Genomic DNA, 23065 nt, shown 5'->3' with positions numbered 1-23065 from the left:
TGCTAACTCTCTGTAATTGACCCCTTATGGCAGCCCTCCCTCCATAAGAGGATGATCTCCAGTGAATTGTAAGCGCTAACTTTACTGGAACTGTGGGATTGGCAGTAATCAAGTGTGTGTGTGTGTCTGTGTGTAAGTGAGAAGGAGTAAAAGGAAGATGTTAAGCGCTTGTGGCTGCCTATAAGAGCATCTGCCATGTAATTCACATGTCACTGAAATTGTCAAGCATTTTCGGATTTAGTTCCAAAAAAAGATCCCTCTATGAACATGAGCATGAGTGGTGCAATAAAACTCCAACGCGTAAAACCTGTCAAACAACATTGCAGTTACAAGCTATATAAATAAGACCACAAGCAATTGAACATTTTCAAAAGGTTATATACATTTCAGAGATATGTTCATTAAAATACTGTCATTAAATAGTAAAGGTTCCCACAAGCAGTCATAAACCAAGCTTGACCTAACCACACATTACTTAAAGGGTTAGTGTGTAGTATTGAGGGTTAACTATTGGCAGGAAACGGAATATAATATTCAGAACTATGTTTTTATTAGAGTTTATACAACTGAAACAAAGAAGGCTTTTATTTTCATTACATAACAATGAGTCCTTTCGAAGATACACACCACGTTCTGGCTCTGTAAAGGGCCTTTATCATTTTTACATTACACGTGAAGAGTAAAGCTTTTCAAACTGTGGTAATACAACCCTGCTGAATTGTATTTTTTTCAGAGTAACGTTATGGTATGGAAGGCTCATGACAGCGAGGTAAAGGTACTGAAAGACACCACTTTTGCACTCAGCACCTTACCGCGGCCTTGTTAAGGGAGGGGTATTCAGTTTCAATCTGCAAACACAAGACTAAATGGCGACTGAATATTACACACTATCCCTTTAACACGAGTTCACACAGACAACTGCACTGCAGTAATAAATACAAAATAGTCCCTTGTTATTACCAGATATGTCACATCGGTACTAGATGCTCAGATTGTCAGCACTTTCCGACTTTGAAATGTTGAGATATTTGGGCCACTGCAGCTCAGCAAACTACCAATAATTCTAAATATTCCAGTTCTAGTGTCATGTGTTTTATTGCTTCAATGCTAACTTCTTTTGTAAATGTCTTAGTTTTTGTCACTTGAAATGTGATTGACATATATGTTCAACTTTCTTCATTTCAAAATAACCATAACCATATCAGATGGTTTTCAACAGCAGTTAACAGTACAAGACTATACTTATGGGTTCATCCACTGATAATGATGAATGAAAGTCCACACTGTGGCTCAGCCCTTTTTCTCCTCATACAGTTGGCATCTGATCTTGGGAGCCACGATATATTTGATCATCAATTCATTTACACCAATTTATTCATGTACAAAACGGACGCTGTGAGTTCATGACAGAAACCTGCAGCTGTAAAAGCATCATCAAATTACCATTATTAGATTTCAACCCCTTTCAAGCGGTGTCAATATTAGTCTCAATACCATTGATATTGAAATTGAAACCCCTCTGTAATAAATGCCAGAAGAGCTTTTAAGAATTTATGAACTTGCAGGTGCACATTTCCACTCGATCCCTCCTTGTTATCACTCCACCTCGAGTTGAAAACGAGGTGATAGGTTGTTCAGCGGGTTGTCAGAAAGATGACGAAGAGGACCAAAATAGGAAAACTGTAAATTAGTCACCTCATTAAAACAAGCCAGAAAAAATTATAACTTTCTCATTATTTCCTCCTCGCCCAAGTAACATGTTTTTTTCTTAATCAGCCAAGGTTTTTGTTGGTTAGTGATTGTCGGGGGAATTCACTGCTGGTTATGGGCAATTACTTAGTTGGCATTCAATAAGGAAGTGAAGCAATAAAGTGGCTTTGTGTTAATCCAAGATTATTTCTCATGAATATTAGATCAAGGAGGAGGATTTCAAATTGGGAAGATGTAAAATACTCACTCGAGATTCATCACCAAGTAAATAAAACTCATGAGAGGAGGATGTGCAGTTGTGTCTCTATGTGGATGTTGCATGGATTGCTCAGGAAGTCTTGATCATTACTTGCTATAGTCATACAGCTTAAGAAGCTTTTTTCTATATCAAATTTAATTAAAAGACATAAACATAATAATAATGCTATCCCTGACAGACAAATTCATAATTGAAATCCAAAAGGGTTATCTGGGTCAAATAAAATGAGCGAAAAAGGAAGGAAAGGACGAGAAAGACTATAAGAAAGAATAGAGAAAAATCAAATAAACTGCATAACACACTCTCTCCGACAGCATTTGGTGATTTATTCTGTTCCCTCAACTCTCCCAACCAAAACACATCACACTCAACAGCCTCCTGTGCGAGATCATCATCGCATAATTGGTTTTAAATCAAGAGGAAGAGCCTTCTGCCCAGCGGGGGTCGGGATCAATCATGGGAATCAATGACAAAACACTGAGATAATGTCTCTTATATCACATTTCTCAGCCAGGAGGGGGGCCCGAGGAGCCGACCTCCGTAAACCCGGGACAGTGAAGGGTGTTTTCTCTGTCACTCGCCTTAATTGGTTTATGTGTGATTTACTGAAGGGGATATTTATTGCATTCTCACAATATAATTCTATATATGAGCAAAGGAAAGTGTGTTATGGTGGATGAAACATTTCTGTCACCATAGAAGAGAGCAATGTAACTGCATGTAATAAAAACATGGAGTATAAGTCAGAGTTCACGCAGCGCATGTCCTTCCTGTGCCACAGTGTTATGACAGCTAATTACAGTCATCCACCAAAGGAAAACTTCTGCTTTTGTTCACAGGATGGTTAGGAGCTAGCCAACGTTTATATAAATCAGAAGGATCATAAAACATATATGTAATCCAAGACTGTATTGTATGAAACATGGCTGGTTTCGCACATGCAGGAAAACCGTTAAAGGGCTAAACTGAAATGCAACATCAACGGCAGGTTGGTGTCAATGCCACAGAAAGAGGATTTTTTTTTTACTGATAAAAATGATACTAAAACTCAAAAGGGAAAATAAAGAAAGCCTAAGTAAAATGAACAATTGAAAAGTCTCTCAGTACGCTTTCCTTCTACCAAAGACCAGTTTTCCAACTGTTTTAGCTTTAGCTTAACTGGAATAGGCTGAGCTAAACAGGTCGAGCATTAAAACAAGACTTAAAATGTTGGGAAAATACTGCTAAAAGACAGAAAATGCATCGTTTAGGACTGTACAGTATAAGATAATCGTAAGAATGTGGAATGTGTGTGTCTGGTGACTAAGTTTGTCCTTTGGGATGATAAACATATCTTCCCTGGAGCTCCTGCACTCAAGGACGGCCGTTGTCCTTAACAAAGAAGACATATAGTTTGAGCACTGTCTGCCTACATTCTGATTGTGAAACGCCCTCTCTCGCATATAATACATATAAGAATAAGGACACTATTCGGGGAACTAGATGTACCATATTGCTGTATGTGATGACTACTTCCATTCTTGCAGGAATAATAAATACATGTTTCCTGATTATTGAAACTCAAGCCGGTGTCGAGTGAGATTTTTCGAACACAAAACCATTATCTAGGATACCAAGATATTTCCGACTTTTAACTAAAGTCATAAACAAGTACACACAGATGCTCTAACTATAATAAAAGGTCATCTACTGCAAGTGAGTTTCAGCTTTTTTTCAACAACTTGAGTGTGTTCAGTCCCTCGTGGCTAAACGACCCTAATTGTTCACACCTGTTCAATGAGCTGATGATCTGCACTGCAACAAAAAAAACACCATATATCACTATATCCAAATGTGAATGTGAACACTGTGAACAAATTAAACATGTTTGTGACCCTTAGTTGTAAATCTTAATCCTAAAAAATGACTGTTTTAACTGTCTTTTTGCCTATTCAACTACATATTTCAATATCTCTGCAAGATATAGGTTTTTATCTGTTTGAAATCAAATTATTAATGGGTTTCTTCGATTGAATGGATGATTATAACCGTTAATGTTTCAGGGAACCATATTGGAACAAAAGTATTCTCTGATTATGTGGGGTTCAAATAATACAGGTTTCAAACCACAAACAATTTGAATGTCAACATTGTTGGGAAGAAAAGCATTTTGATTTGAAGTTTCACCAAGAACTTTTTAACATGATGAGTTATTCATGGCGACCTTTGAAAGCAGCTCTCCGCAATAAACTCAAATAAAACGGCTGAGGAAGAAAAAGAAACCAACCACTATGGCCAGTTGTGACACGAGGCAACTAAATTGTGTCCTTTAAATGGGTCAAAAACCTACTTTAGGTCTTGGTCCACCAAACAAAACGGGAGAAAAATTCCCTGTGAAGCATCCAGGTGTATAATTTCATCTGTCCTTGTTCTGTCAGTGGTCCCAGCTGAGGGTGCTACTGGTCAGAATGTCCTGTCCTAATTACTCAGCGAGCAGGGAGGACCACAGGCCCAGATGCACTGGGACTCCCCGAGCACTGGAGGAAAGGTCCCAGGCCACAATCCACACAGAAACACCAACCTAGACACACACACACACACAGAAACCCAACAACCTGAGAAGAAGTGCGGACTTTCCGAATTGTAAGTGCACTGATATGTATCTGCAGATTTGCACAGAGGCAGTGAGGCCCATATGTAGAGGGACTGTGTTTCCTTCCAGGTCATTAGCCCCTGACTGTCAGGGCGAGCCGGGGAAGACAAGGTGACATGTCGTCTCCAGCTCCGCCAGATGTGCTGCTGACACTTTTCTGGCCCAATGTTTGTACCGAGGGCTTCTCAGGCACCATAATGAAATAATCTCTTACTTTCTTTGAAGTGAAGAGGCTCTGTGGATATAGCTTTTAGTAGAGAGGGCATTCACACTTCATGAAAGACAGTGATGAAAGGTACTTTTTACAAATGTAAGAAAGAAAAGTGTAGAGACAGTGTCCCGAATGTAAAGAAAAGTTCATAGATAATGGCCTAAATGTAAAGAAAAGTGCAGATAATGGGCCTGCAGAAGAAAAGTCTTTATCAGTCCTTATAAGCAATACTGCTGTAAATGAATCCATTAAATTAAGCTTGTATTAAAGGGGACCTATTGTGCAAAATCCACTTGTTCATGTCTTGTATACATAAACATGTGTCCCCTCTGTGTAAAGAGAATCTGAAAGTTTCAGGACAAAAGATTTGCTCACTTTTTGTCCTGATCCATTTATATAAAAATCTGTCTGAAAATTAGCTGATCAGATTTTGGCCACTTTATGATGTTATAACGATTGTTTGGCTTGTGTAACCATTAGCCAATAACCAACCAAGGTTATCGCCCCCCCCAACCTTATCACCTGAATCTCCTCGTAGAGCAGCATTGTGTTCTTTTTAACCAAATATCTCGCAGAGGGGCGTGGGGAGTGGCTCCTTATTTTTCATCTAAAGTAACAGACACAGAATCAGCACTTTTGAAATAGGGCTGAAACAGAGGGGTTTATGGGATGCTACAATGCATGATATGTTTGGTATTTCAAGCCAAACACTTCAGAGATATGTTTTGTATATATCTGAGACCTATAATATATTGATGAAAAACAGTATAATACGGGACCTTTAAGATCTGTTGTCTCTGCTCCATCTTCCCTTTTCTTCTTCGCAGCTCTCAGCGGTTCGCAGAATCGTCAGTGTTATATTAGCTTGGAAAACATAGAAGTCAACACCATGTCAATGTTTATCTACGTTTACACCTTTTTCAAGCTTTTGATAGCTTTCAACAGCTGAAATTCAGAGTCATGAGAGGACAAACAACACTTCAATTCCACACTTGTCATCTCCAAACAATGGCTACTGAAACACTGTTAATGAAAAATCAACACCTAGGCTATAACACTGGATAATTTGTTGTGCTGTGTGGATGTGCCCACATATTGAAAATCAGTCATGATGCTAAATTGTGGCTTTAAGGACTCTAATAAGTCCTTTTAACGGCACACTTTCAAGATCTATTTTCTTTCATATAGATAAACAAATGTACTACTACCGGCCAAGTCACTTTTCAAAACAGATCCCTCATCTAAAAGTGACTAAGCAAGCTGACTAAATATTGATCAACAAAATTCAATATTTTAACTTCAGTTCTTTAAGTTAAACACATAACAACAGGAGTTCGGGTATTTTTCAGGTTGATTTGATATGCGTGCAACACACAGTCCTCCCACTCACTACAGGTTTACTGATCAAAACAATGTGAGAATGTAATGCTTTCTACTGAGTTAATGCAATGCTTTTGATCAAATGTTTTTTGTTTATGGAATTGACTGATACCAACAAACAAAATATGCACCACTCTCAAAGTAAAAAATCATAAAATCAATGCGTATTGTGACATTTATCATATTTCCCCCGCAGTGTATGAAAACAAACACTCAGTCAGTGAATTACATTTGAATTCAAAGATGCTTAAACAGAAAACGCCAACTACTTTGTGTGAAGTCTGCATGCTCAATCATCACTACTTCATGGTGTTTGTGATGACATTATTTGGCAAGATATCTATAAGGAAAGCTCCCCTGGCTATTGGCACATTTCACCATGTGCATTGATACAATCATTATCCTGCTGTTAAAGGTATCTGGATATCACTGTATGAGTGTCTGCATCACAACAAAAAGATGAGGGCTTTTTACCCAAGCAGTGAGGACAGTCTTCTGTTTTCTGTCCACAAATCAGACCAGAGAATAATATTATGAAGAACACTTCAAGGTGCCTTGGTGCCAGCTCTGGTGGATAAGTCTCGGCCACTTAGGCACGCAGTTTGTGTTTGCAGTTGACACGTTTTATAATTTCCAAATTCAAACAAAGTTAGCCAAACATGCAACATTTTTTACACCAAACCGATATACGCATTCAGAAAAAGATAGATATGAAGGCAAAAATGTTAGCTGGCTCCTGCAGGACAGTGAATGAATTGAGAGGAGGATGCATGGGGAAAAGAGAGCCACTGGTGGAGCAAATTTGGCTTTGGTTGTACTCTGGGCTTCATGCTGCTGCCTCTGCTCTGGAGCTCAGTTGGCTGGTGTGGAAGAAAGGACAGCCAAATCCCCCGACCCAGGACAAATAAGTCCCGCTAACTGCAATACCCTGCAAAAAGTGACAGAGTCAACCACTACTTTTTGCTGGAAATTAAATGTATTATCAGAGGGAAAGGTTATGATTACCTTTATGAACATAAAGCTCACTGACTGTCTAACATTGAAGTTGATGTGGTATTAAAAAAAGTGCTCGATGCTTTCGAAATTGTCTAATACAATACGTCCAAGCACGCCGCCATCTTGCGTCCATTATATGTATATTTTTGTATAAAGACAATAAAGGATTTCTGCTCTATTCTATTCTATAATAATGTTAAACACTTTTTTATATTATTTCTTCAATTTTCAAATGTTTTTCCCTCACTGAAAGATGATCTAAAGTTTAAACCAATCTGTTAAAGTTTTGTTAAAATGATTTGGCCAACTGATTTATGAGAACAAAGTGCTCTCACTTTTAGCTTCAAATAGTTTCAAATGACTGAAGTATGGCATACTTTTTTTATAGGTACATTTGGGTTTAACAGGCTGGCAGAGTAGAAGCTTTAGTTTTGCACCATTAGAGGCGCATCAGTAGCTCTTGATGGGAAGCACATTTTCCATTTATTATGTGATGAATCTGTTTCAACTCTGCAAAAGTTGTTTTATACTTTCACTCTCATGAGATAGACTTATACTGTTTATAGTTTGATGCAGTTAACATTGCCAACTTTCTTATGACATAAGTGTTGATCTCCCTTCAATCCCTAGGCCACAATTAGAACGTTCTTGAAAAAGGCGCAATGACAGAAGCATGACATTGAGGGTGTAGAAATGCAACACCTTTACATATTGTGGGGCAACACAGCCTGCATGTAAAAACAGAAATCACTTTAAAACCACACACGCAGTAGACCGAAAGCCAACAGGCTGTTTTACAGACACACACACTCACACACCAAGGGTCTGCAGAGAGCCTTCTAACAAAACTGAGCAGCAGACCTGCACCTACACACACAGATGCACAAACACAAAAACATTGACTTTATCCCCAAATACACCTCCCCAGTCTCACGCACACCTGTGCAGTTGTACACAAACCGCTGAGGTGTGTGTCTTCCTCCCTGGTTTTCTTCAGGTCTAATTAAAGAGTGAGCTGCTCACCAGAGGGGCTGATGACACATAAGGGTGTTTAATTAATATTCGGAACATGCCGTGGCAGTGTTATGGGAGAAACAGGAAAAGTTAAAGCAGGATGAGTTATTTGAGGACAATTATCAAGCAGATGAAAGAGAGGTGTAATATATTTGGCTATATTTGATTAAAAAGAGAGAAGTTTGCAATGTATTGAGGTCATAACATCAACCTTAATGCTCTGATAAGAGTAAGAGTCTTCAGCATGCTCACGCTATGTGAGGCTGTACTCAGGCACAGCTGTGATGCGAGCTAAATGCTAACGTCAGCTTGCTAAAATGCTCACAATTACAATGTTAATATGCTGATATTTAGCAGTTTTATGGTGTACCATGTTGATGTCTTAAATTAGCATGCCGACATTTTCCAATTAGCACTGAACAAAAGAACAACTGAGGCTGATGGGAGTGTCATTAGTTCGGCAGGTTATCAACAGTCATAGAGTATTGGGCAAAAGGAAATTGGCCTGATGGGGAAAGATGAAAAGTCACAGAAGTTAATACAGTTGATCCTGAGGGGAATATTAAAGTCTGTAACACACTGTGTGGCAATTCATCCAAGAGTTGTGGAGATGTTTCAGTCTGCACCGAAGGGATGGATCGTCCAACCAATGGACTAACATTGCCACTAGCAAAGCAAAATACCATCCTCATCAGCAAACTATGTGAAACCAAATGTACACATTAAACAATCTACTATACCATTTTAAAGAAGCACTTTTGGAAGAAAATAAGCTAATCAATTATGGATAAGACATCAGCAAACAACGTTCTATTATCACCTGGCAGACATGAAGCAACAAGACATTCATTTAGTGGGTAAAAGCTAAGGACTACTGCAAGTTGGGGATAATTCTCTCACGATTTGCAACTACAAGCAACCTTGTTCATATAGTCACTTGATTTACTGTTAATCTAAAAAATGTTGATTTGCAGAGCTTTAACATGTTACACTACACAACAACACCCGGTTGACATTTGACCCAAGACACAACATAGAGACCTTAAAACCATGATGATTTTCTATGTCAAATGTTGTCTTCAACGCCTGTTCTGTTACTTTGTTTTCCCGGTGGGAGCTATCGCCCTCACTGAATGCAACAAAAGTATAAAACAGTAAAAGTGAGGAAAAAGGAAAATGGTACAGTATGTGAGGAAAAACACAGAGATTGAATTGAACGAACAAGAAGGAGAGAAAAAGAGAAGGGATGGAACAAAAATGAAAAGAGAGAGAGCGTGTAAAATCACTCATGACCAGCAGTGCAGTAGAGGAAACTGTGTGGTGTGGCTAATGAATTGTTCTGCAGGAAGCATTTTCATTTGTGTGCTCACACAGCACAAAGCTATTGGAGGGGAGCTGTGTGTGTGTGTGTGTGTGTGTGTGTGTGTGTGTGTGTGTGTGTGTGTGTGTGTGTGTGTGTGTGTGTGTGTGTGTGTGTGTGTGTGTGTGTGTGTGTGTGTGTGTGTGTGTGTGTGTGTGTGTGTGTGTGTACTGCAATTGCATAAAGCTTGGGATGAAGGGGCTGAGCTTACACTTTAAAGCCACCATCCCTCATTTATGATTATTATTTTTTTTAACAGCGTGAGCAAAGCTTATTTTGTGATAAATACTGGATTATTCAAAACGCTAAACATTGCCAGGCACTTTATTTAAGGTTATGAAAATGTTTCCTTAAAAACACTGTGCCGAAATGCAACTCCATAGAGCTCTTATTTACTGTTAGTCTTGTTTTCAACCTCCCATATATGCTTAGTTCATTCTTCTACATAACCTTCACTTATTTTCTTTCTGGTGATAGCATGTTCTATTTCATCCTTACTGACCGCCAGAGGCGGTGCTTTAGCACTGGATATCTTCTGTCTCGCGCATGCGTAGGTCGAATATTTATATCAACAAAGTCACGTGTGACCTCGTATGACCCCGGAAGGCATAAGTTCCGGTGTTGTCAACGAGTTCAGTTCTTTTTCATCTTCTCGCTGCGCAGGTTACTACTTTTTGAGTAGAAGCCAAGCTAGCTTATTGAAAATTCGATTCTAGCTCATCGCTACCTGTAGCCTTGCGATCGTCTCGATCGGAGCTGCGGGCTAGAAAAACGCTCGCCCTCCAAGGGCTGCGACGAGCTGTCCGCCCTCCCAAGGGAGGGGACCGCGGTGTTCACCGCTCGGACCCCAGGAGCTCCGGACCGGTAAAGAGCGGACGCTCCTGCACGTCAGCCGGTGAGATCGCTACAATTTATCGCTGATTGTGCTATCTATTCTCAAGCTAATGAGATAATTGTGTACAAGTTAGCCGAGGGCTCTCGCTAATTTGTTACTGCGCTAGTGAAGGGAGCGTCTCCGCCCCCCTTTCACTGCATACATTTGGTTCCTTGCCTGTTCTATCGTCCAGTTAGCTGAGTGTTTTCGTTCAAGCTAACTGTTACGGCGCTAGTGAAGGGAGCGTCTCCGCCCCCCTCTCACTACATACATTTGTTTCCTTACCTGTTCTATCGTCCAGTTAGCTAAGTGTTTTCGTTCAAGCTAACTGTTACAGCGCTAGTGAAGAGAGTGTCTTCGCTCCCCTCTCACAGCTCACAATTAGTTCCTGTTCTATCCTCCAGTTAGCTGAGTGCTCTCGCTCAAAGCTAACTTGCTACAGTGAAGAGAGTGTCTTCGCTCCCCTCTCACAGCTCACAATTAGTTCCTGTTCTATCCTCCAGTTAGCTGAGTGCTCTCGCTCAAAGCTAACTTGCTACAGTGCTAGTGAGGCGAGTGTCTTCGCTCCCCTCTCACGGCGCACAATTGGTTATTTTATTTAATCGTTTATTTGACAGGGACAATGCACTGTAATGAACACTTAAAACATTTAAATGTGTCAAGCGTAACAGTGCCAGATTTAGCTTTGAGCTATTTTCCATTCCCTCACATAAAACATTTAAGGAAATTACTTTTTACAAACATGGTAAAAAACAAAACACATGATATGCAAAGAGTGGCAACGACATATAAAGTGCATCCATCCTCCAGTTAACTGAGTGCTCTCGCTCAAAGTTAACTTGCTACAGCGCTAGTGAAGAGAGTGTTTCCGCTCCCCTCTCCCTGCACACAGTTGGTTCCTGTTCCATCCTCCAGTTAACTGAGTGCTCTCGCTCAAAGTTAACTTGCTACAGCGCTAGTGAAGAGAGTGTTTCCGCTCCCCTCTCCCTGCACACAGTTGGTTTAATGCCCGTTCCATCCTTCAGTTAGCAGAGTGCTCTCGCTTAGGCTAACTCGCAACGGCGCTAGTGGAGAGAGTATTCCCGCTCTCCTCTCACGGCATAAACCCATTAACTGACTTCATTTTTCTCACCCCAGTTAGCAGAGTGCTCACGCTCAAGCTAACTACTATTGTGCTCACTCCCCTCCACTGCATATTTGTTTCCTGGCCCAGTTAATTACAGTCAGCTGAGTGCTCTAGCTATCGCTAGGTCTAACGGCTCTACACCTGTATGGCTCCTCTTTAACCAGAGGATGGCCATGACCTTTGCCCCTCTTGTCTTGGCCTCGAGCATCTGAGGGAGGGCCTTTCGGAGGACCCGTGCACGAATTGCACCATCATGCCTCGTGCGGTAAGAGCTGCTAGACTAGCCGAGGTTGAACTACTGACTGAGGGTGGCCTTCCCCCTGCACAGTCGACTTCAGCCCAACCTACCCATCCTAGGCGTTGGGCCGCAGAGGCTGCGGGTGCACCGCCCAAGAAGAGGACTAAGCCTGATAGGCTGTCCTCCAGGTTGGACCTACTCACTACTGAGCTAGCCCAGATGAAGTCACTCCTCTTGGCTCTCCATTCTGGTGCCCGTACAGAGCACGCCGCTGCACCCGATCCACCCGTGGCTGAGCTGGTTCTAGATGACGATGTGTTCTCGATGGCAGCTTCAGCCACTCAATTTAATGAGTATGACGGGGAGAGCCCATCCCATGCTTCTGGGCCTGGCTCCTGTACCTCAGCTCATGGTCCCTCGGAGGAGGCAGATGACGGCTCCATGGGTACCGTCATTCGTATGGCACTGGCTCACCAGCAGCTGGATGCGCAGCAGCCCGAAACAGCGCCTGCCAGTGCGTTCTTTAGGCGCACTCCGGCACCCGCCACCCGCACTGTTCCTCCCTCTTGTGAGTATCTGAGGGAGTTACATGCATGCTGGAGGGACACTAAGGCTCTTTACAGTCTTACGTCCGATGGCCGAGCCTTGGCAGCCATGCAGGATGCGGCAAGAGTTGGCCTTGACCACACGCCGGCTGTTGAGCCTACCATTGCTTCCCTCATAGTTTCCCCTGACGAAGCTCTGAGGTCGGAGGCCAGGTGCCCTCGACTCCAATGTCGGGTCACTGATGACCTGCTCACTAAGGCTTACGATGCAGCGGCGCGCATGGGCCGTATAGGCAATTCCCTCTCTCACCTCATGCTCGCCCTCTCAGCTTCCCTGCAGCAGGATGCTCTTAGCGCTTCCTCTACCAGCCTCAGTGACGCCTCATTACAGGCGTTCGCTCTGATGTCTAGAGAGCTTGGGCGCCTGATGTCCACTCTCGTCCATGTAGGAGGACTCTCCGTGCTGTCCCAGTGGAGCCAGGGGAGCTGTTCGGTTCAGCTGCTGTACAGGTGCTCGAACGGACTGTCCAAGCTAGTCAGACCAGGCAACAGTTCTCAGCTCTTCGCAGAGACATGCCCTCCCCTCGGTAGGCCTAGAGGTTCCGCGTCTGCCTCCCGAGGCCGCTCCCATCCACCGGCTCACCCCGATGCCCGCCATGGGCCTTAGCGCCCCACGAGGGGGCCGGCCCGCTACGGTCCTGTTAACTCGCCCCCAAGGCAGCCTCGGTATCCGGTGCCTAACCGTCGCCCCCCCAGAGCCAGAGGCCGGGGGGCAGGGTACTGAGGGTCTGGGGCCGGCTGTTGGTTATTTCTCCCAGCAGCAGCTCAACTACTGGGTAGCTCAAGCTTCAGACCCCTGGGTGGTTTCCACCTTAACCCAAGGGTACAAGCTTCAGTTCCGACGCTGGCCCCCAGTCTACAGCCGGGTCAAAATGACCACCATAAGCGACCCGGCAAAATAAATCGCCCTAAACCAGGAGCTGTCAGTCCTCCTTGCCAAGGGTGCAATCGAGCCTGTGGACCCCATCTCACAGCCCGGGGGCTTCTACTCGACCTACTTCCTGGTAAGGAAGAAAGGCGGTGGACTTCTCCCAATCCTCGATCTGAGGGGACTCAACAAGTTCCTAAAGATTTTACCTTTCCATGTGCTGAGCACAGCGGACGTTCTTCGTACCGTGGCCAGGGGGGAATGGTTCACGTCCGTCGACTTGAAGGACGCTTATTTTCATGTGCCTATTGTGCCTCATCACAGGCAGTTTCTTCGCTTTGCCTTCAGAGGTCGTCATTTCCAGTTCAGGGTGCTCCCATTCGGACTCTCCCTCTCCTTAGACGGTTAATTAATTAATCTGTGCACCATCCCGGTTACAGACGATCCAGGACACGGCTCTCCTTCTCTCTCATGTCGCCCGGCTAGGCCTCAGGGTGAACATGGAGAAGAGTTGTCTGAACCCCTCTCAGAGCCTAACCTTCATTGGGGTGGCTCTGGACACAGTCACTCAACCAGCGAAAGCAGTGTTCTCGCCCCCACTCCTGGTAGACGTGATGCTTTATTCTAGCAGCAGCCGACTGGATAAGCTGTCCTGCTAAAACTTTTTTTTTTTTTCCAGCTAGGTGAAGGCAGCGTTCTCGCTCCCGCTCCCTCTGCTGGTAACATGGGTGTAGTTACATCCCTTTTGTGTTCGGCGAGTAGGAGCGTTGCTCTACTCTTTCCGTTCAGCAGGTAGCTGGTGAAGGCTGTGTTCTCGCCTACGCTGCATCTGGCATTCGTTATTAACTCAACCAGTGAGGGCGGTGTTCTCACCCCCGCTCCTGGTAGACGCGCTGCTTCATTCTAGCAGCAGCTGCCTGGCTAAACTGCCCTGTTAAATTTCCTTATCTAATCCACCTAAGTGAAGGCAGTGCTCTCGCTCCCGCTCTCTCTGCTGGTAACGTGGGTGTAGGACATTGACATCCCTCTCTGTGTTCGGCGAGTAGGAGCATTGCTCTACTCTTTACGTTCAGCAGGTAGCTAGTGGAGGCTGTGTTCTTGCACCCGCTCCCGGCTACGCTGCATCTGGAATTCGTTATCAACTCAACCAGTGAAGGCAGTGTTCTCGCCCCCGCTCCTGGTAGGCGTGTTGCTTGATTCTAGCAGGAGCCGCCTGGCTAGGCTGTCCTGTTAAACTTCCTTGTTTAACCCAGCTAGGTGCGGGCCTGTCCATCTGCTGCACAGACTCTGCTGTGGGACGCCTTGGCGTCTCCCCAACAGGAAGGACCTCTTGTCTCAGTTGGAGGGTCGGATGTGGCACCCCGACCCCTGCCACCTCCAGCAGTGGGTCTGGCCACTGGAGGGCCCGACCCACTGCTGAGCGACTGCATAGAGTCTGTCAGGAAGACTATTCTCAAATGCTAGGGCACCATCTACTCGTAGGCAGTACTAAAACAGGTGGAAACTGTTTTTTTGACTTGTGCCAGGGGCGAAATGAGGACCCAGTATATTGCGCGGTACCTACGACCCTTGAGTTCCTGCAGTCCCTCCTGGACGACGGCCGGTGTCCCGCTACCGTCAGGGTGTATGTGGCTGCTATATCAGCTCAACACGCAAGGGCTGACAACAGCACAGTGGGGAGCCATAGGCTGGTATCCCTCTTTTTAAGGGGGAGCTCTGAGGCTTCGCCCCCTGAATATCCCAAAGGCCCCTACATGGGTCCTGCCCTTGGTGCTGGATGCCCTATGCTCGCCTCCTGTTGAACCTTTGTTACAGGCAGAACTGAAGTGGCTCTCAGCTAAGACTGCTTTCCCTCTTGCCATCACCTCAGCAAAGCGTGTAAGCGAGCTTCAGGCCTTGTCCGTGAACAGCTCGTGTCTGAGGTGGAACTCAGATGGCTCAGGTGTCACCTTATGGCCGAACACAGCGTTCCTCCCTAAGGTGCTGGCACGCTCTCATTTTAATCGGCCTATCCAGCTGGCACGGTTTGACCCCCCATCAGGAGAGGGGGAAGAGAGGTCAAGACTCCTATGCCCGGTGCGGGCCCTTAGAGCTTATGTCCAGACTACCGCAGGCATGCGTCAGTCTGAACAGCTCTTTCTGTGTTACGGTGGTCCGAGAGGGGGCTGTGTGCTCTCAAAACAGCGCTTGTCCCACTGGATCGTGGACGTCATTGCCCAGGCATACAAGGCAAATGACCGTCCCTTGCCACCCAGAGTAAAGTGCCACTCTACCAGGAGTGTCTCCACGTCATGGGCGACCTTGAGAGGTGTGCCCCTGGAGGACATATGTGCTGCGGCCACATGGGCATCTCCGAGCACATTCGCCAGATACTACAGGGTGAATGTTGCCGCCCCTCACCCGCTGGGTGTGGTCCTCCTGCAGAGTCCGCCTAGGCCATCCTTATAGGGGGAGTATTCAGACTTCCTCGTGACTCTGTTGGTATAGGTCATCCAGTGCTAAAGCACCGCCTCTGGCGGTCAGTAAGGATGAAATAGAACGATAGTTACGTATGTAACTACGGTTCTATGAATACTGGATGACCGCCAGAGTTTCTTGGTCACTCTGAATTTCGTGTTTCCGCGAGAAGATTCCATAGAACTGACAATACCGGAACTTATGCCTTCCGGGGTCATACGAGGTCACACGTGACTTTGTTGATATAAATATTCGACCTACGCATGCGCGAGACAGAAGATATCCAGTGCTAAAGCACCGCCTCTGGCGGTCATCCAGTATTCATAGAACCGTAGTTACATACGTAACTATCGTTTTCTCTTGACGTCTTTTTGCCACAAGAAACGGGAAACTCACTGCTCTCCTCTTGGGAAAAAGTAAGTCACATAATGCAGTGAATCATCACAAAAGAGTCAAGGTGCTTTATAAACATGTATTTGTATGTCTTATATTACACTTCATATGCTCCCTCCCCCTGTGTTGTGCTTTATTCACACCATCTTTCAGCACTCTTGTAACGAAAGCACAGAGCAGTTAATTAACTTTCATAAAAACAATCTTAGATTACCGTAGATAGGTCAGATGGGAACGTACAAGTAGAGTATATAAGTGTTTTACACAGAACTATGCAGTACCTACTTAGCCTTGTCTCCGTCTGCCCTCAGGCCTCTAACTCTGATCAGTACAGAATGCAACAATAGTGATTCAATAATGAAAACTCCTAAATCAATTCGGTTTTCAATGTATGGGTCTGTTCTCACTGTCCTGCCAAATAAAATACAGGTGCTGATACAGTTGTCTATACTGTAGCTCGAGAGAATACTCTTTATACCTTAAAGCTTCTCCCCTGCCATTTCGCTGACACAAAGCTTTATTGAATATTGAAGACGTAATGTTTAACTCTCATCCAGGCCGACACTGTCTTCAATAAATGTTTGTTGATTTTCCCGAGGCGTAGCTTTAAAAAAAGCATATACAAGTTATTCAAATACAAACTGCTTCAATTATGTTCATTATGCCTATTATGTTGTAAATACAAATTCATACTACACACACCACACGTATAGAAATGGACTCACACAAATGCTTAAAAGTTTCTCTTGCGAAAACTGTCTTGCCTCCCCTCCCCTCCCCTTCCCACACACACACACACACACATTCTCTCTCTCTTGGCAGCTCTGCCAGGAGGCTTCGAGCCGCTCCATCCTCCTGTATAGCTTTATTTGTTTTGTCATGAAAGCACATTTTTGAAAACTGACACTTGCCGTAACGAGCATCTGTTTTCGCCATCTGTGGGCTATGCAAATTAAGCCAATGAATATTCAGACAGGACTCAGTTTAGAGGCACAAGTCCTCAGGCTCGCTTACAGTTGGTGGAGAGAATCATGTGGGCCATTGGGACGAAGGGGAAAAAAGGGAAGTAAATCTTCCTACCCCTGCTCTCTCTCCCCATCCTTTCTTTTTCAGTTTATGCGAGCATATGCTAAATGAAAGCTCTGCTAATTTGGAACAATTTATGAGCTGACAGACGTCTGCTTTAGTCATCCACTCCCGGGGACATCTGATCTACCTGTCCTGCGTGCAGAAAACAGTTTACTCCTATAGTGCTGTGGGTGTGTCTCCCTATAATCTGTTATTTAGCTTTAACTCTCTGACTTCTTTATCCTTATAGCTCGACTATCCACCTTCATATTCTCTCAGTTTCCTTCCACCTGTGTTTTCTCCTTTCCCCCTTCTTGCTGTTTACATTACATTACATGTCATTTGTTAGACGCTTTTATCCAAAGCGTCTTACATACATTCAGTACTGTCGCCGCAGGAGCAATTTGAGGTGAAGTGTCTTGCCCAGGGACACAACGATATGCTGACTGCAGTGGGACTCGAACTTGCTATCCCCTGATTCGAAGTCCAGCACACTCTCCACTGAGCCACAGCCTCCCCGTTTCACTTCGATTCTTTGTTGCCACTGTTTTTATCACATCTTATTCTTTCTTTCCGCTTCCTCCCACTTCATTTCCATTGTTCAACCTCTTTTCCTCTCTTCACTTTCTCCCTATAGTGAGGGCATTCCATGAATAATTCAAAAGTGTTTCAGGACGATAATGGGAAATTAGAGGTGAGTCTGTGTGTAGTGTGTGTCTGTGTGTGTGTGTGTGTTTGTGCGAGATTAGTTGATTCATGCCAGCCAGGAGGCGACTGTAAAGGGCTCTTTATCCATATAAATTATGTCAATAAAGTGACACTTCTGTTTAAAGTTGCGAAGTGAAGACGAGTGACAGCCGATTTAGTCGTCTCGGGATGATGGAGTAATGATTACCGTTCAGTTGTTATGTCAACATTATCGCCAACTGCCATTTGGGCTATCAGGCAAATTATTTCTGGGGAAGTTTAGCAAAGAAAAATGAGAAAAAGACATGGCTCTCTTCTGGTGCAATAACTGCAGGAGGCAGTTAACTGAGGCCGATTTGAAGGGCTGCTAATGTACTTCATGCTATGGACCTTTACAATGTACAGTATTCATAATGGCTTCTGATCATAATGTTATACTCTAAAAGATGTTTAACTGATTCTTGATTTCTCTAATGGATCTACTTTGTTGTTTAAAGCACCCTTTATATTTCCAAAAGGCACCTACATAGTGAAAGACCACCAATAATACAATATTTTTACTGAGACCTAAAAACAGAAGGTTTAAAAGTAGAAATTCCCTTTCAAATACAATATACTCATACAATATACATCTGATTATAGCACAACCCGGCAAAGTGTAAGAATGGTGATATCAATAGTGTTATCCCCAACAGTGATGATGACAATCATGCAGCATCGAAAATGACTCACGACTTCCCCACAGATTATTTTTCTTGACGTCCATGACTTTGAACACACACAACTTTAAACATGGCGAACCAATAGAGAAATGATATTGTTGGTGCTGCTAGGTGGAACTGTGAAAAAGGGGCAAGGTCAGAGTCATTTTTAACGTATTTCTGACCAAGCATAATATTAAATTGCCATTGTTTGTTAACCTTCCTGTTCATGGAAGTCTAGCACATCCTTCACAACAACATACTGGGTGTTTGGATTGATCAGAGACCAATCGTCGAGTAAACTCTGCATAGAAGTATTTTCACTTTAGTAGCTAAAACTTATGTGTTTACTGTAACGGCTGTCTTGACCCATGGCCAATTTAGCAGCTTATATTGTTTACCCTGCAGCAGGGTAATAGTGAAGTCACTCTCTTCTAAGTCTTTCTTGACTTATGCCCACCAAAATACAAAGATACATTCTAGTATTTTCCCTTTGAGACATTGACTGTTTTAGTTTAGACCAGGGGTGTCAAACTCAAGGCCCGCGGGCTAAATCCGGCCCGGGACCTCATTTTATGTGGCCCGCAAAAGATTGCAAAGAATATAATATACGATACAATTGGTGTAATTGTTGAATATTTGCTTTGAATTATTTGCCCTAGACTTCTGCTTTCAGAGGTAGTTTTTTATGAAGTTATTACCAGAACTGATAATAATCCAATGCAGAGCCAATCATTTTATATAATATATTATTTTATATATTTTATATATGTATATTTATATAGTCTTAAAGTTACAACCGGCCCTTTGAGTGCAACCATAATGCTAATGTGGTCCGCGATGAAATTGAGTTTGACACCCCTGGTTTAGACTATATGGCTGTTGATGCTAGCAGATTATGTCTCTTGTGTCAGCACCTGATATTAAAACTATTTACATGGCTAGTATAGTTTCATAAACTATAAGTCTTGCTTTGCTGATGTTTGCTACACCACTCAGTATCAGAAACATGCAGTAAATTGAAGCAGCAAGCGTAAAAAACATTTTGTTTAATTGTGCGTACAAGTCGAATCACCCTGTAACCCAGTCCTAAAACTGACAAGAGGAATCTATTTCTGTTAGATTCTCAATTGAAGATGAGTCTATTTTAGTGGCTGCTCTGAAGGGCTGTCATTGAAATGTTTTGTGTAATTGTGCATACAGCTCTCTGTGCTACCCTGCTCCTGCATTACCCATGTTCCCAGAGGTGACAGCAGAGTGCATTTCTATCTGCTCTTACTCTCTGAATGGAAGATAACTTTCCTCTATTGGCTGATTTGGAGTGCTGCAGCTCTTCATGCTCCTTCAGGGCTTCATTTAACTAACTAACAGCCTAGGCCACGCAAATCCATCCAGCTGGAGGTGAACCACAGTGCAAGCAGCTGTCAGCTGCAAACTGGCCTCCGTCCCGGGGAATCCCAGGGCAGCAGCAGCAGACAGAGGGACTATCACAGGGACACTGACCGGGGGGGTGACACTGAAAAGCATCTCCTTCTCCCCTTGTGATAGAGGAGAGATGGGGATGAAGAGAGAGCAGTGCTGACGGGGAGATCAATATTCTTGCAAGAGAGAAATGTTTTCAAAGTCAAAATACCCAAAGACTTTATGGCACATGGCTGACATTAACAACCTATGATTTCATTTCTTCAAAAATCAACAGCTTGTGTGGCATTGCTATCAGCTTCATGTCAAGGTGTTGAAATGTAACAAACAACACACTCACACCAATATTCCTCAGTATGCATGCACTGCTATATTTATATGATGTGTTTTTCAGCTGAACGGAAACAAACATCAACACAGCCCCAACAACAGACTGACAGGTCTTATTCAAACCGTATACATTCTACAAGCCGTCAACAACAACCAGCTTTTCCTCTAATAGAACTGCAGGCAATACTACTGACATTTGGACCGCCATCATGTGAAATGTTTGGATGCTTCAGATGCAACAATGATAGCAAAGAAGACATTTGTACTCAAAAGCCAATAGCTGTATGAAGTGCTCGGGAAGTGTGTCAGACATACTTCTTCATACTTAACCTTGTACCAGCGAATGGACATCTGCTCCTTCAAATGAGAGATGCACGTACACTTTCATTACATGAGACAATGATTTCTGACAAGCTGCTTACATCTATCATGTATTGCTTTCCTGCTCCCACATCTGCCGTCTATCTACTACACTTTAAGTTTACTTCCATTAACCCAGGAGATGTCAAGTAAAGATTCAACAGCTGTCTCAGGATGACGACATCACACTAAAGCAGGTGAGACAGAGACATCTGTCAGGATAAAAGGCTTTGGCTTCAGAGTAGGAACACACGTGTGCATACACACCCACACACACACACACACACTTGTCCTCAGAGGTTCATCTCTCAGGTGATGGAAAGAGGGCCTTACCTCCTACTCCACTGTTTCAGAGCCAAAGCCTCATCCATTCTGGCATGAAGACACATGCACACACACATTTTAATTGTTTTTGTTTCACATAGCCTTCTCTCACAACCACATTGTGTCCTCAGGGTGAAGGAGTTCCAATACGAGGTCCATAACAACCTCTGGATGAACCTCTCAGGCTTCCATACCTTTCTCCCATAAAGCTGTGCATAGGCCTGCAGGCTGCGCTCGTAAAAGAAACCTGGCAGTGCGACCTCATCAGTGCCACAGTCACAGAGCTGCACATACAGCCACCATTTAAAGTCTCTTCTTTTATATCTGCAATACTGCACTGCTGTCATAAACACCTTCAACATCACACGAGATGCCAAGGCAGACATCAGAAACAGATTACATTGCATATTTTAGATTCAAATGGTTTTGGAAAGAAATAGGCCTTGCGAGACTCGCTGGCTGACGACATTTCCTGAACTTTAACATTTAAAGGCCAATGAGTAACCTGAACAATCTAGTGAGAGTTTTGCAAATCTAGACAATAATATTTTTAAGCAGAAGGGGGCAGCTTTTTGTTATCGTTTTTGATGGCGTTTTGCTCGCCTAAAGCGCTCAACATCACTAAGCATCATCTGCAAAAAGGGCTCTGTCCAATCAGGGACCAAGACAAGAATGACAAGAAATTAAATGTTTTATTTTGTATTCAACCGTATAAAGAGCAAATATGTGTTGAGTTTTTTTCATTATTATTTAACCTGACCCTTTTTATTTTGTAGTGTTAGTGACCCAGTTTACCCAGTTTATTCAGTTCAAAAGGATTTCCAAAATGTGGCTGTTTTTCATGCTGGGGTGCAGGACACCCCTCCCTTTTTCTGCTCAGTAGGGAAAGACAGCCGGCTGCATGTGTCCCATACTTTATTAAATATCCAACTGAACTACTCAGGAAGACAAGCGATACAAAATGATCTCGTACTGTCACTCAGGCATTAAATCATAACTTCTGTTAGAGATTGGAAGAGCTGAGAGAGATAAATAAATTATACACCAATATAACATTAATTCCCTGGTATGACAATCATTTAAATTCAAAATGTACATTGTCTTACATTGATTCCCATCAATGTTCATGTAAAAAAGCTTTCAAAGCGCATCAAGAGATTACCAAAAACCAAATTGCCTCATATTTTCCTCTCTTTCACAATCATGATTTAAACATAAAACCACCACATGAGGATATTTCTGTAAGAGATGTATATTCATGCACCCTCGGCCTATCTGTCGGAGCGGAGCTCATCAAAATGTGTCAGTAATTAATCTAATAAGCTAAAACATGATTTTACTGAACAGTACATTAAGTCCTTCCTCATCTTTTTTGTTCTTACTGAGTGAAGCAGTGGCAAGGAGCCTGGTTATTATTATTCAAAAGTACATTATTCATCGTTTAAAATCTTTAAAGCTTTAGATGAATATAGATGAGACCCCCGTGAAACTGAATTCAAATGCTGCCATCCTGAGAGGGATGCAATCCACTGCAAAAATAAAGTGTCCCCGTCTTGACAATGATTTTATAGTATTGCACTTTAAAACATCTGCAAAGGATGACAAGTTATTTTTTGCAGTGTATTTCTCCATTCCCCAGTTGCTGGATCAGAGGTAATCTGCATGTGTCACAGGTCCCACTTCATATTTTTAATGATGCAAACATAATTAGCATTTAGAGATGTTTAAATAGAAAGCTTTGCCCCTAGCGTCTATTGAAATTAGACAAATATCCCCAGTCAGCTCCTGAAGGTATTTCTTCTCTTCTTCTTTATTAATTATCCCCCCACCCCCCTTTTGCTCCATTTACCTCTTTCCCTACCTTACTGTTTCACTGTAAAATATATGATAGGAATGAGTAAAATCAGACAATGTTTCATGATTAACATTTTTTATGTTAATGAAAAAATATAAATGTTAAGATCTCAGAAAATCTGTAGTTTTTACTGGTCTTACACAATGCTTCTATTACTTACTGACACAGACTTTTAAATGCAATGAAAAAATCAAA

This window comes from Trematomus bernacchii, unplaced genomic scaffold (assembly GCF_902827165.1).
Source record: "Trematomus bernacchii unplaced genomic scaffold, fTreBer1.1, whole genome shotgun sequence".
In the NCBI taxonomy this organism is placed as follows: domain Eukaryota; kingdom Metazoa; phylum Chordata; class Actinopteri; order Perciformes; family Nototheniidae; genus Trematomus; species Trematomus bernacchii.
The sequence above is the reverse complement of the archived record's forward strand: the minus strand, read 5'-3'. Positions refer to the sequence as shown.